Here is a 15,652-nt window from a genome sequence, read left to right as displayed (position 1 = left end):
GCCACTTTGGATTTAAAAATTAAGAGCTTCGTTGTCAGAAAGTATCACTAATGCATATAATTACTATTTTAGATTATCAAGAAGGTCTAAAGACAGACATTTCATTTTAATACTTGCTACTCAATTGCATTAGTGACATTTGCTAATAACCTAAGGAAGTTACCTATTACAGTAGCGAGTTTCAAGCTGTAAAGTTTAGCGTTTTGACATGGGATGCCAACACTGTGTATAATGCACATAAAAAGAGCAAGAATCAATAAACATGTCAATTTAAAAATGTTAAAAACCTGAAATATTCCCCAATAACTCCATTAGGAGAGACATGACAGTAGCAGTTAATTCTTGACAGACTGCCCAATAGACTGGTTTGCAGAATTGCCACAATTCACATTTAAAAAGTTGGGAGCATACTGGCAGATTGAGTTGGCAGGTAAACTAATTTTGCAAAGTGGAAAACATGGATAGGTTAATTGCTAGAGCTTTAAGATACTTTTCTTTAGGGATATGCTTCTTCACCTGATGGATTGAGTAAAAAATAAAAATTTTTGTGTTCTTCCAGCCTTTAGAGAACTAACTCATAAGATTAAAAAATATTGGAGAGTTAATTTTTCAGACTTTGATATTTTTCAAATATCCCTCAAACATCCTTCCTGGATAGTGAGATGAAAGCTTAGTGTCTTATTACCAGATGTTAGGTTTATTTGTGCATACTATTAAAACACTTAGTGGCCTGTTGATTTTGTTATTTGGAGAAGGAAGAAAGATGACTGAGTTTAAAAGTTTTGGTCTGCTCCAGTATGGTGCTTTGGCTCACACAAAGTAGTCTCAAGCTTACCATAGAGATGAAACTATTTGTTGTACAGAGTGGAATTTTATGAGTACACATTTTAAACTATGTCTGATTTTTCTGATTATGAAAATCTGAATTGAAAAGGAAAAATAAATTACTGAAAATATCATCTGAAGAAAAGTATTAGCATTCTACTCTTATTTTTCACTTTTTGTGCATAGAACTTTTCTGTACTTTATTCAGTTGTGGACATTTTTTTTAACCTTAACTTTATAACCTAAAAATGTCCCTATGTTAACTCAAATTATTAATGCATATGTGGGTTCTATTGAGTGGGGGAGTCTATAATTTACCTAGCCATTATGATACTCTTGAATATTTGAATAATATTCACTTTTTCACTATTTAAATTAAACTGTAGTAGAAATCTTTTTAAGTTTGACTTTTTGGTATTTTGGGTTATTTTTTCTAGGGTTTATTCAATGGAGTAGAATTTTTAGTCAAAAGTATGATAATATAATGGGATGATAAAATGCAAATTTTAACTGAGGTAACAAGGCACAAGAAATAGTAAATTCCATAGGTGCTATCAGATAAGTTCCCAAATTTTAAGGAGATTATTAAGCCAGTTACATCTCTCTTAGTTATTTTATAACATCAAAAGTATAAAAGGGTCATGATTTGAATATTAGAGGGAATTGGGGGTACATAACAAGTTTTCTTTGCTGTGAGTCTCCCCACTTGCCCTCCAGAGAAATGAATGGGGTATATGCTTACACCTCACCTCGCCTCAGGTAATTCAGCAAAGCCCCTGTTGGTTTGAATGATGTCTGAGATCAGTTTTTGACTCACACTTGAGAGACCTACTAGCTGAGTGACTGGTTAAATGCTGTGATGAAGGCACAAAGGAGAAAGTGCCAAATGGGACAATTTGAGCTTCCAAAATTTGTCCAGGCAAGGATATGTGAAACTTTCTCATGGGTCACATGTTGTCAGTTACATGAGAGAAAGTCAACATGGCTTCATATTCGGTCCTGTCCAGCAAAGCTATTTGACATTGCAGCAGATTCCTGGAGGTTGAAAAGGTAAGTTCCAAGCCTTAAAAAAAAAAAAAAAATATATATATATATATATATATATATACACACACACACACACACACACACACACACACATACACACACATATATATATATACATATGCATATGGTTGCTATGGTTGAGGATACTGTTGGTCTCTGAAAGAGAAAGGAGAAAGAGAAAACAGACTTGGTAGCACAAGATAAAAAAATTAAAAGTTTGGATGTGTTGAGTTTAAGGTACTTTGAGAATCCAGATGTAAGTACCTAGCAAGCAGTGGAATGCAAGTTTTGACTCAGAGAGGCCTTGATGAGACATGCGGGTATTGGATCAATCACATGTACAAGAATGTTGGAGGCTTGAGACAGATTAAAGAGGGTTTAGAGTGAGTTGCAAAGGGGGTCAAAGTCAGAATCCTGGCTAGTATCTGCCTGGAAGAGGATGAGAAAGGAAAACAAGATCTAAGGAGATCCAGGACTGAGCAATGTCACTGAAGCCAATGTGGGAGAGAATTCCAAAGAGTACATGTTCAATACAGAGGTCAACAAGCAGGATTTTAAGATTCAATTGTTTTTAGCAAATAGTGAGACACAGGTGGATTTTATCTGTATTTTATCTGATTTTATCTGGCTAGCCTCACTGTAATCTCACTATAATGATAGGGGCAGGGGCCTGACTGTAATGGGTTGAATGGTGGATAGGTGGAGAAAGGGAGTCTTTGAGTGAAGACATTATTTCTAGGTTCTTCCTCTTCTACTTCTTCTTCTTCTTCTTTTTTTAAGACAGCAGGAGAGAGAGAGATTGAGAGAGATGGAGGGAAAGGGAGAGAAGAAATCTTAAACAGGCTCCATACCCAGTGTGAGACCCATCATGCAGGACTTGATCTCACAACTTTGAGATCAAGGCCTGAGACAAAATCAAGAATTGGACACTCAACCAACTGTGTCGCCCAGGCGCCCCTCTAGATTCTTGATTGTAAAAGGAAGGGGAGATATATTTTAGTGAGAGAAAGACGTGGAAGATCAAGGGAAAATCTTGAACATGTGTGTAAGTTATGGGGTAGGTGTCAGTAGAGTGCAGAAACAAAATATAGGAGAGAGAGAAAGATTAACTAACGGTCAAGAGCCCAGTGAAGACAATGGGAGATTAGATTAAGAGTTTCCTGGCCCTCTGAATTAGAAACTGTTAAGCAGTCTAAGCTACATAAAGCAAGGAATGTTACACAACCCTTGAAAAGAATGAAATTGTTCTTTAGCATTGATATAGGGCAGTCTCCAACATTTCTTGTAAGTATAGAAAGCAAGAGAAATAGAAAGCATGGTGTATTCACTATGCTACCAGGACTATAATGAAAGACCATGTGGATTGTACACTAATATGTGAATGATAATCCTTCTGGAATTGCACATTGCATGGTCCTTTAGGTGAACCATTACCTTTGCCAGAGGACACTTTTCAAGGTTCTTTATATTCTTTTGTTCTGGTCAATATTCACAAGAGCCATTTTTTGATCATTTAACTTTTATTTATTCGAGGATATTCATCAATCAGGCTGATGGATCAGATTCTCTGCTCTGCTTGATAACTATGTTTTTAAACTGAACATTAATAAAGTGGCCTTCTGATGATAATTTGGTTCTTCATGTCACTTGTTCACAGGAAGAGAATGTGTTGGCATAATGATGTGAGTGTTTCTGCCTAATGGTTGAGACTCTCCTAAGTGAGTAAATTGTCATTGTGGTTTATAATATCAGTCTGTGAGAACATGATTAATGAGAGCCCACCCCTCAGTGTCAGACCTACATTAGTATTCTAATAAAACCATGTATCTTGCCCTGTCCCTACAAGTTAAAGACCAGTTCCTAGACTGTGGTGAATTCATTACGCTCAATTTTACTTGTGCAGGCTCATTGTAGACAGACATCTGGCCTTTTCCCATTGATGTTGTTAAAGAAAAAACTTTTCATGATACTTATTGAGGAGGCTGAAGAAGACTTTATTCAAGGGGAGACTATGTCGATAGGTTTAGGGAGCACCACAGTGGAGTTTTGCAGCTGGGGAGAGAGATTGTGTTTAACTTAACTCTGAATATGGTGTAAGCAAGTGGGAATTTAGAGCCAAGGAACACAGTTGGGGGTCAACAGATGGAAAATTACTAAGAGGAAAGATCAAGAATAAGGGGAGCTTCTTGCTAAACTGACCTAACAGGATTCTTGCTGAAGGAAGGCCAGGGTGATCAGACATCACTTGGGGGTTGGTGTAGTATGAGGAATCTGATCAGATATTGAGGGTGATCACATACTGAGGATGGGCCATCTTGATTAAACTGACTTAGTGGTATTCTTGCAGAGATAAACATATAAGACCAAAAGTTAGGGTTGAGTTGAAAAAGAGCTCAGACTAGCCTCAGTAGAGTGTGGTCAAGGAGAAAATCTTTGTCAATGCCTCTTTGTTATATGGGCCATTTTTTATTCAAATGCAGTGGCCTGATGGTTTAGTCTTTTCTGCAATGGAAGGGGAAGATTCATGTGCATAGGGGCATGTGGGACAGTGGAAGGGTGTGAATATGTGGAATGGGTAAGAAAAGTGATTTGGAACCTGAAAAGTGTTGTTGAGCCTTCTTAAGGGTGCAGCCAGGTTGGCCCAGTTGGTTATGGTCTGTTCCAGTTTTTAAGATTCACATCCCAGGAATTCTTTCAGTTCTAGGCAAACCAGGACCTTTGGTTACTTTAGATTCAGCTCACACAGGAGATTTTAAAAAAAAAAAAAAAAAAATATATATATATATATATATATATATATATATTCTTATACATAAAAGAATCTGTAGGATTCAGTAATTTCTAATTTCTTCTGGAGGGTTTCAGCAGCCAGGGAATGGAGCCAAGAAGATGGGTATTTGGATTGATCTCATTATCACTGGGAGGTTGTTGAAAAAAAATGATGAGTTGGGAATGTTGAGAGTTGAAATGATTTAGGTAGACAGGGGTTAGAGGTGAGGCCAGGTTGGTCACATGTCTGAGTGACACTGTGGATCTGCGTCTTCTGAGTCTAGTTTCCTGTTCTGTGCTTATAAAGGGAGGCAACACTGACCGGAAGAGTAGCACACAGTCCTAATCAGGTCATCTTGTTTCTCAGTCAAAGTGTGGAATAATAAGGCCTGTGATCTGATAAGACAATTTAGGCAGGCAGGTGTTGGAAACCCTTAAGGAAGAAGAATACCAAATTAATGCTCTTCTCATATCCATCCTCCTTCAAGTTTCTGTAGAATTATGGAATGTTAGAACTTGAAGGGACCTCACTATTCTGGCCCATTTTTCCCTTGGACATCTGGAAAGGTTAAAGTATTATTTTTATTACAGCTGAGTATGTAAAGATTCATTGACATGTTCTCTACAGTTGTGAGAGTGATTGAGGCAATCACTAAAGGGGCAGTTCAATTTGGTTAAAAAGAAAATGGAAACCAAGGTAACGCAAACTGTTAGCCAGTTTATTGCAGGTCTCTGAACAATATTGCTTCAATGTTTAACATATTGATCCACTATTAGGATAATATCATATTGTAAAAGAGTTATATTGATCCTACATACCATATAGACAGAGATTCATATCAGCCGTATGGCTACTGCTAAGTGAGTGATCAGTATTTTAAAGAACAAAGTTATTTCTCAATATTAAATAATCTTGTGATGGAAGAGTCTAAAATAACAGTCTGAGTTGTTGCTAACTTTATTTCAGAGGCAGTTATTAAGTGTTTACACTTGTGGGCTAATACTTAGATGCCTTGGGATAGAAATGAATAATTCTTTTGTCCTGAATGGATTAGTCTAGTGCGGTAGGCAGAATATTCTCATTCCTCATCTCTCTCCCTTCCAAAGATGCCCACGTCCTAATCCTGGGAACTGGTGATTATGTTATGTTACATGGCAAGGGGGAAGTAAGGTTGAAGATGGAATTAAGGTCACTAAGCAGCTGACTTTAAAATAGGGAGATTATCCTGGGTAGGCCCATGTAATAACAAGTCTCCTTAAAAGGTGGAAGAAGGAGGCAGAAGTCAGTGTCAAAGTGATGCAGCATGAGAAAGCCATTGCTAGCTTTGGAGATGGAAGGGAGCCACTAACTGAAGAATGCAAGAAGGCTCTAGAAGCTTTCTAGAAAGGTCCAGGAAATTGATTTTCCCTAGAGCCTTCAAAAAGGAACACAGCCATACTGACACCTTGCTTTAACCCAGTGGGACTCATTTTGAATTTCTGACTTCCAGGACTGTGAGATAATAGATTTATGCTGTTTCAAGCCACAAAGTTTGTGGTAATTTGTTATAGCAGCAATAGGAAATACAGCAAATAACAGAAGTGAAGGGGTATTGTGGAGAAAACGTGGAATGGTTGGCAATCTGGAAGGTGCCTACCCCATCCATACATGGCTCATATCCAGTTCCAGCCAATATTTCTTAAGGGGTCAAAGGCTGAAAATTTTTTCTATTTTTCAAAATAAGATAAAAATACAGATTTATATGTGAACTTCACTCTTTTTATTTAATTATTTGCAACCAATTCAAATAAAGTAGACTTGCACATGGACACAAATAGATGCATAAGGATGTTTATCACAGTATTGTTTGTAATAGCAAAGAAAAACTAAACATCAAATATGGATATAAATAAATAAATGTAAATATATATAAAAATACATACTTTAGTCATAATCAGTGAACTATATATTCTAAACATGTTAAGTAAAGATGTAAAGCAGAGATCTATAACATGATTCCACATTTATTAATATAAAAATACAACCATAAAAATGTGTGTGTGTGTGTGTGTGTGTGTGTGAATAGTGTAGGACTACTTATATATATAAGTAAAGAGACAAATGTGATTAGGGATGGTAGCTGAATGGGTGCAAAAAGCCAGGACAAAAGAGTCAATAGTAAAAGGGGATGTGCATGGGATAACTAATGTTCATGGGCTATGAATGGAGTACTCAACTCAATTTTGACTGATAACTATGTAAGCCAGAGCAGAAAAGATTGTAGGTCTGCTTAGATCTGTGGGTTTCTGCTGGAGATAAAAATAGCCAGGATATAGTCCATCCCTTTCAAAAGTTTCATGGAGAATTGGGGCAGAAAGATGTATAAATGAGGTAGAATTAAAAAAGAAAAAGCTGTTACAAGAAAGTGAACATTCATTTGCTTACTCAACTTCCATTCAAATATTTATTAAGTACCTGCTATGTTCCCAGCAGTTTAATGGCAGTGTGTCTGTGTAGTACAAGATTTGGCTCTAAGAGTGGCAAGAGCTGTGTTTATATTCCACCCAACCTCTGCCCTAAGAGTAGGTTCAATAGTGCCATGACAGTTAGCCTTTCTGAGTCTTGGATTCTTCCTTGGCATAATTGGCAATAATTCACTTTATGCTTTAATTCCATGTAAGGTTGTTGTGAGGAAATAAGGGGGAAAGCTCTTGAGAAGTGTGAAGCATTCCATAGATGGGAAACACTGCTACCAGCCTTCATCTCTCTTTTTTGGTTTGGTTCACCCCCTACATCCACTTCTCTAACTTGCCACTGCCTCAACCTGATCCAGGTTCACATAGCTGGCACCCAAGTCACTGCCATGGGCAATCCGCCTCCCTGCCCCATTTCCCTTTAATTTGGTTTGTGATTTAAACAAGAGAGATATTCCTAAAATACCTCCTTCATCACTAAATCATAAGCTCACAAGGGAAGGGATTTAGATGCCTTTCTCAATCGTGTGCACATTATAGGAATCCCACAAGGCTCACCTTGGAAATTTCCTCTTGTATCTGTTTCCGATATTTCCATTAAAGTTTTCTGAATTGCCTGCTGTGGTGAGGATGTGGTCATATTTTCCCTTTGTTCTAGACAATTCCTTTATCCATGTTTCACCAATTGAAACGATCTTCTCCCCTGCAGGCAGTTACAAAGATTCATTTGTGGGAAAAACTTGCCTGGAATAGAAGTATTCATGCTGTGATGTTTCCTGGAAAAAAATTTATTCCTGATAATAGGCCTCAGAGTATCTGCCTAATTCCCACTGATACACATCTGCTCCATAAAGAGACATCTCTTTGGAATCAGTGGGAGTTTAGAACAACTCATCGAGGAAATATGAAAATCAGGTTGGGGGCAACTTTTCACTTTGGAACCAAATACCTCTATCAGAATGATAGAACAACACATATGTTGGGATTTATTAGCTCTTATCGACAATTTAAAACCATAAACTTCTGATGAAACATTTACCTAAAAGTTATGAAGAGACTGTTCTGTTTCATAGTTGGAGTTGTGAATATTTTTGGTGTTAAAGCAGTGCCTGGTAATAGGAGGATGTTAGCTATAAACTGAAGCTGTTTTCCTGGAGGGAACACATTTTGCAATAACTCCCATTCAACCAAAGTTCTCTGTAAACCAAGAAAGAGTTGAATTCCTCGTATTTACTTTTTATTGTTTGAAAATTGCGATTGCATTGCAAGTGTTATAGATGTTGGAGAAAGAAGAATGGGGCATTATTAGAATCCTCCCTGGGGCACAATTTAGTATTACTTGCAGGAGATGGAAGAAGTGGCTTCATACTGAAAAAAGCAATGTCTGAGAAATATTATCAGTAACATGCTACTAACTCTAAAGGCTGGACTGATTAGAATCAGTAGGAGTTTGGCTACATAAAAACAGCCTTATTAGAGCTTGTGGAATTAAGGGAAGCAGGAAGTAGCTGTATTGGGAAGGTAGGTTGTACTGGGGTAAGGAACGCATTCCAAGGACTCTCTTAAAGGGTGAAAAAAGCATTAATAGGTCCCTTGCAGAGTTGTTACACATCAGTTTATTCTCCCAAAGGACTCAGTGTATTTTATGAAGTATGACTATGACCCATGGACTGCTGGGGTACTCTGCAGGTGGGAAATATTATAAAGAGAATAAAATCACTAAAGTTTTAACTCACTTCCAGCTGGATAACATTGAAGGTAAAATTAAGACTTGAATCCAGATTCTTGTTGTTGTTTTTCCCATGGACACTCTTTTATTGCTAAATGTGATACTTGGAATATTTTTGTTTGTTTGTTTTTGGTACCAATTGAGCATTCACTTCACAGAACATATTATAGTCCTGATGGCCTTTCTGTGTTAGTTCTGACAATATAAATTATTTTTATCTCAAAATAGTTTGAAGGAAAAAGGAATAAACCTCAGTGAGTAGGACAATAAAACATTATTTCATTTTTGAGATCATACCTTTTAGAATTTGGGTTAATTAAAATTTTTAAATTTAAATTAGTTTTTTAATTATAAAAAAGTAAACCATGCATTTAATAAAAAATTCAAATAGTGCATGATTAGTTTAAAATGGAAAGGAAAGATACCTTTTTCTCTAACTCCTATTCCCATGCCCCTGAGCTTAACTGTGAACTTTTTTTATATGCTTCTTTTAATGTTCCTGTAAGATCATTTTACTGTGTGTAAGCAAGAATTACATAACATATATCTTATATACCTTTGATTATACAAATTACAAATTGACTGATTATATGCATATTGGTTTTATACTTTGCATTTTATACTTACCAAATATCTTGATCATCTTCTTTCCAAATCAGTGCATTTAGATATTTCCTTTCCAACAGGGGTATTTTATTCTATTTTGTGTTTTTATTGTAATTGTTTAAATAGTTCTCCATTGATAAACATTTAGGTTTTTACTCCTACCATGTGTGTGCATGCTAAAACAAGCAATGCTACAGTTGACCTCTTTATGTGTGTATTTGCACACTCAAGTGTGTATAACTGGAAGAAAAATTCCTACTTGTAGGATTTCTTGGCCAAATGGAAAATGTGTGTATTACATTTTACCAGATTCTTCTAAATTGTCTTTACAGAGGATATATTGGGATCCATTCTCTAACAAAAGTGCAGAAATGAACTGCTCGTTAATCTCAGTGAAATCGTGTCTTATCAAACTATTAGATAGTGAGAAATGGTATTTCATTGTTATATTTGTATATCTTTAGTAAAGAGTAAGTTTAGGGATCTTTCTCTATGTTTGTTTCCATTTCGATTCTTTTTCTCTGAAATACTAGTTCATGTCTTTGGACTAATATTCTAATAGACTGCTTAGTTATTTCTTATAGATTAAAGAAATTATTCATCATTATCTCATATGTCTTTAAAATACTTTTCCTAGTTCTTTGCATTTTGACTTTGTAATGATTGTTTTTTGCAAACTGAATTTAAAAAGTCTATCTGCCAATTTAAGGGGTGGAATGGGCAGTGACTACGAAAGGGTACAGGATTTCCTTTGAAAGTGATGAAAATGATCTGGAATTAGATAGTGATGAAGGTTATGAAATCTGGTGAATTATATATTTTAAAGGGGTAGATTTTATGTTATGTAAATTATATCTCAGTAACAACCACGGAAATCTGGGGGAAAATGGGTTATATATTGTGTGTTAACTTTTGTAGAAAAAAGAAGGGACAAAGGTCTCAGTTTACTTTTGCAAAAAGCAATGCAAGAAGAATAAAACAGAAAACAATAAAATCAGTTATCTACAAAAGGGAGAAAAGGTTTATATGCCAATTTGGATCAAATTCTTCTTTCAGGGCTTCCAGTTTATTTGATGTTTAGAAAGGTTTTTCTCTCTCTGAGTTTTAAAAATATTCAGTCACATTTTGAGTTCTTTTACATTTTAACTCTTTTTACATTTAAATCTTTGATCTATCTAAACTATATTGGTAGTAAGGAATGAAGTAGAGAATTATTTTAATTCTCTTTGCAAATGGTCACTTTTTTGTCTGACTCACTTATTGAATAAATTATCATTTCCCTAATAATTTATCATTTCCATATTTATTAAAAATAAAATTTCTATACATATTTAGCATTATTTTCATACTGTCTACTCTGTCCCTTTCATTTGCATGTATTTTTCTATGCTAGTGCCAAATAATTTCAATGACAGTTGCTTTAAAGCTTAACTATCTAGTGAGGCTAGTTACCCTTAATGACTCCTTTTTCATGGAGTATTCCTAACTAAACAGGTGTTTTTTTCACTTTTCATAATTAAGAGAAGAGATACTGAAAAGAAGTAGGATTACACTGATTCATAGATTAATTTGGGGAAGAATCAATACCTTTATAGTATCAGATTTTTATCTTAATCTTAGAAAGTTCTTGTGAAATACAATTTTAGTCTCTCCTTTTTCTGCTATTGTAAATGGTATATTTTCTTCAACTGCATTTTGAAATTTTCAGTGTATTTAAAAATTAGATTGGTCTGCAGTATTCTTTGTATATGATAGACTATTTATGCATATGAATACATATCAATCTATCAATCTGTCACCATTTTTTGGTACCTGTATTATTCTTTGTAATGAGCTTGAAAACTTGCCTCCTTCTTCATGCTTTGGAATCTTTAGCCTCAAAATTAGGTTTTTTGAAGTTTTCATAAAATTCACACCATCTGGACAATTCCATCCACACTTCAAATGTATTTGCATAGTATAGAACAATGTAGATGTATCACTTTGTAATTCAATTTCTTTTCTCATGTTTCTGCCTCATATTGTAAATTTTGTCTGTTCTTTATCTTGTTCAGGTTAATTACTTAAAAATTTTGTTTTTATTGGATTTTTGAAGGGATTAGCTCTTGAATATATTTCCTTGCCTAGTTTGTCCTTTTTCTATTTCACTTTTATTATTTTCTTCTTTTAATTTTCAAGGTTTTTTGTTTCTTTCCTAAATTTTGGATTAAATTATTAATTTAATTTATTTTTTTAGAGAATGAAATAGAGAGAGCCTGAGTAGGGGAGGAGCAAAAGGAGAGGGACAAGGGAACTCCACACTGAGCCCAGAACCCAATGTGGGGCTGGAGCTCATGAACTGAGGTCATAACTTGAGACAAAATCAAGAGTTGGTTGCTTAACTGACCACTCAGGTGCCCTTTAAGTAATACATTTTAGAATACGGTTATTCTGTTAAAGTCTCACTGTAGCTGTGTTTTATAGGTTCTGATGTATAGGGTGTATAAAACAGTTATTATTCCAGTGAGGCTACAATCTAAAATTTTGACTTAAATTTTTTTGTTCAAGTGGTTGGATTTCTTTCTTTATTTCCTCTTATTTTGTATTATGTTTTGTTTTGTTCTATTATGGCCAACAAATAATTTCTGTACTACTTATACTTTGTGTAAGTTGATGTGGTTTTCTCTGTGACTTAATATATAATTGGTTTTGGACATGTTCCATGCACCCTCAAAAAAAAAGATGCTTTCTCTTTTTGGAAAATATAGAATTCAGTGAATCATTCATTCATTCACTCAGTAATTTATAAATACATATTTATTCATATTCAATATAAGTATTTATATGTGCCCAATTTCATTATACCAGAAAGGATGGTAGAATGAATAAAACACAATAAATCTCTGTGTTTGTGGAGTTTTCATTCTAGTAAAGGAGACAGAGAGTAATCAAGCAAATAAATGCAGATATATTTTCATTACTGACAAATTCTATAGAAAAAAAAAGTAAATTAGGTAAGGAGGTGTGGAATGGCTGAGGAGGTGGGAGAACATCATGTGAGGGTCCTAAGCACACGCCTCCCTGGGTAGTGCCATTGGAGCAGGAGCTGACAGAAGTGAGTGAGGCAGAAATAAGACATGAGGGAACAGCAAGCTGGCAGAGGAGTAAAACTGGTGATGATAAAACATAAGTATTCGAGGAGAGCAGCACAAAGGTCTGTATGACCAGCATGGGGTGAGCGAAGGAGAAACATGGTAGCAGGTAGGTCAGAGAGACAGGTAGGAGCCATGATAATTAGTTTGGAAAGCTCTTAGAGATTTTTAAGCCAGAGGGATACACCATCTTATTTATGCTTTTAAAATGTCACTCTATTGCCTGCTTTATTATGATATTTAAATATTCTACATATCTTAACTTATTATACTTTTAAAAAAGATTTTATTTATTTGACAGAGAGAGACACACAGAGAGAGGAAACAAAAGCAAGGGGAGTGAGCAGGGAGCCCCAACAGAGGGCTAGATCCCAGGACCCTGGGACCATGACCTGAGCTGGAGGCAGAACCCCAACGGCTGAGCCACCCAGGCATCCCTACTAATTATACTTTTGTCTACTTAATTTGTCAAAGGCTCAGAGGGTTGGGGTAAAGACTCCTCCTGTTGTACTTCTTTCAGTTTATTTCTGCCTTATATGCCAGGCTTTTTTCCTGTGCTCTGATGCTGTTAGTTAGGGATAAAAGTCTCAAGCACACTGGATCTTCATTGTGGACTGTATTTTAATTGTTTTACAGATCTCTTCCTTTTCCTCTATAACAAGTCTTTTCCTTGAATTCACCCATATATGTGTTAGTACTGTAATGCTTGCTTCGTTTTCCCTGGCATTTGCTTGGTATGCCTTTGCTTCACCCTTTTTCTAAAAAATTCTAGGTCTTTTTTTTTTTTCTTCTCTACATTTACTTTTGTCATATAGTCAAATAGTTGGATTTTAAAATCTCATCTATTTTTATCTTTTTCTAAATGATCTTTTTTGTGTGTGTGTGTATTTTTTTTTTCATTTTATCATTAGACTCATACTCTATGTTTAAGTGTAGCCCTCTAAATTCACATTCTTTTTTAAAAATTTAATTTAATTTTTTCAGTGTTCCAAGATTCATTGTTTATGCACCACACCCCGTGCTCCATGCAATATGTGACCTCCTTAAAACCCAGGCTCACCCATCGCTCCACTCCCTTCCCCTCCAAAACCCTCAGTTTGTTTCTCAGAGTCCACAGTCTTTCATGGTTCTCTCCCCCTCTGATTTCCCCCAATTTGCTTTTCCTTTCCTTCTCCTAATATCCTACTGTTATTCCTTATGCTCTACAAGTATTTGAAACCATATGATAATTGACTTTCTCTGCTTGCTTAAGTCAACTTCTTGACTTCACATGGTTTGTATTGAATAGTCACTCAGAAATTTGTAGAAGTTGACACACGTATTTCTCAACCACATCCCCTCTTAACAATCTGCCTCCTTTAAGAATATTTACAATCTGAGTCATGTGCGTGGCTCAGTCGGTTAACCTTCTACCTTCCACTCAGGTTACGATCCTGGGTCCTGGGATCCAGTCCCTCATCCATATCGGGCTCCTTGCTCAGAGGGGATTCTGCTTCTCCCTCTGCCTGGCTTCCCCAGCATGGGCACTCTCTCTCTCTTTCAAAAATAAGTAAATAAAATCTTAAAAAAAGAATACTTACATTCTGTTTTATAATTCTATTCCCCTCAGTTAGTTAGACATTTCCAGTTTCTACATTCAGAAAAAATTTCCTGAGCTTTTAATTTTAATTTTTTTAAACTCAAATAGGAAAAAAAAAAAATCAAGAAAACCTCAAAAGTGTATTGTATTCTTGTGTTTCTTGTAAGGTCTATCTGTTGCTTTTATACTTATATAAAACTTGGCTACATATACCATTTTAGGATCAAGTTTATTTCCCATAGCAGTTTATAGACATTGTTGCACAGAATTGGGAGATGACTCTTCCTCTATTATATCTTCTTCGTCAATATTAATGTAAGTATCATGATCCTCCATGTGTCTCTTCCTGATCTATCATATTCTCTCTAATTATGTGCATCTTTTCATCTTCTTAATCCTGTTTTCTGGCTATATTTTTAAAACTGTCTAATTTTAGGTGCTTTTATTTTGTAAGCATTTTCTTTCTTTTTTTCTTTTTTTCTTTTTTTTTGGCTTCCATCTGTCAATTTTTATTATCTCCCCCTTTTTTCTTTTTTTTTTTTTTTTTTTTTTGTTTGTTTGTTTGTTTTTTTTTTTTGTTTTTCTTTAAGCTCTTTTTTCTCCCACAGTCCAGGTTAACTTTATTTGAAACTTACTTTCTTTGAAAATTTCTTTATTATTTGAGATGCTCTTCTGATGTTTAGTTTTTGTTTGTTTGTTTGTTTTTTTCCAAGATTTTATTTATTGGGACGTCTGGGTGGCTCAAGTCCAGCATTGGGCTACTTGCTCAGTGGGGAACCTGCTTCTCTTTCTGCCTCTGGCTGCCACTCTGCCTGATTGTGCTCTCTCTCTCTCTTTCTGACAAATAAGTAAATCAGTGGAATCTTTTAAAAAATTATTTATTTGAGAGAGAGAGAAACAGAGATAGTGAGAGAGAGCACAAGCCGGGGGAGAGGCAGAGGGAGAAGGAGAAGCAGGCTCCCCACTGAGCAGGGGGAGCTCTGGGGCTCAATCCCAGGACCCTGGCATCATGATCTGAGCCAAAGACAGATGCTTAATGGACTGAGCCACATGGACACCCCTGATGTTTAGTTTTCAACTAATGTTTGCTTTTTATATTCTTTTCTAAATCCTCTGTAATACCTTAGTACAGACCTTGTGTTGGTTCTGTGGTTCATCTTTGAGGGAGAGGTCCTGGATATTGGCTGTCTGTTTGCCCAGTGACGGTGTGGGTGGGGGTGAGAGGAACGTTCTGACCTTGGATTGCCGTCTCACATGCTTTCTTACAAAATCCTCTCTAACGTCTTCCCCTTGAGGCATGTCTCTCTCCTTAGTTTTTGTGTCTTTCTTCTTTAGGGGATCATCAGCAGATCCTTATGGGTTGCAGGGGAGGCTGAAATGTCAGAAGTCCTTCATGGGCAGTCTAGCATGTATATAAGTCTGCAGATCCTGCTGCCACCAGTGCATGAACCATAGTCACTACTTACCATCTCTGCTATTCCCTCACACTCCTCTCCTCTGCTTCCTCACTTA

General features: G+C 35.9%; 1 protein-coding gene across 1 annotated transcript in view; it reads left to right on the top strand.

Moving 5' to 3' along the window:
• The window catches only part of ZPLD1 (zona pellucida like domain containing 1), a 237,172-nt gene that overhangs the window by 29,561 nt on the left and 191,959 nt on the right, over nucleotides 1–15,652 (top strand). The window lies entirely within an intron of this gene.

The sequence above is a fragment of the Mustela erminea genome, chromosome 1 (assembly GCF_009829155.1).
Source record: "Mustela erminea isolate mMusErm1 chromosome 1, mMusErm1.Pri, whole genome shotgun sequence".
Lineage (NCBI taxonomy): Eukaryota > Metazoa > Chordata > Mammalia > Carnivora > Mustelidae > Mustela > Mustela erminea.
Note: the sequence above shows the minus strand (reverse complement) of the source record. Positions and strands in the feature narration are given on the sequence as shown.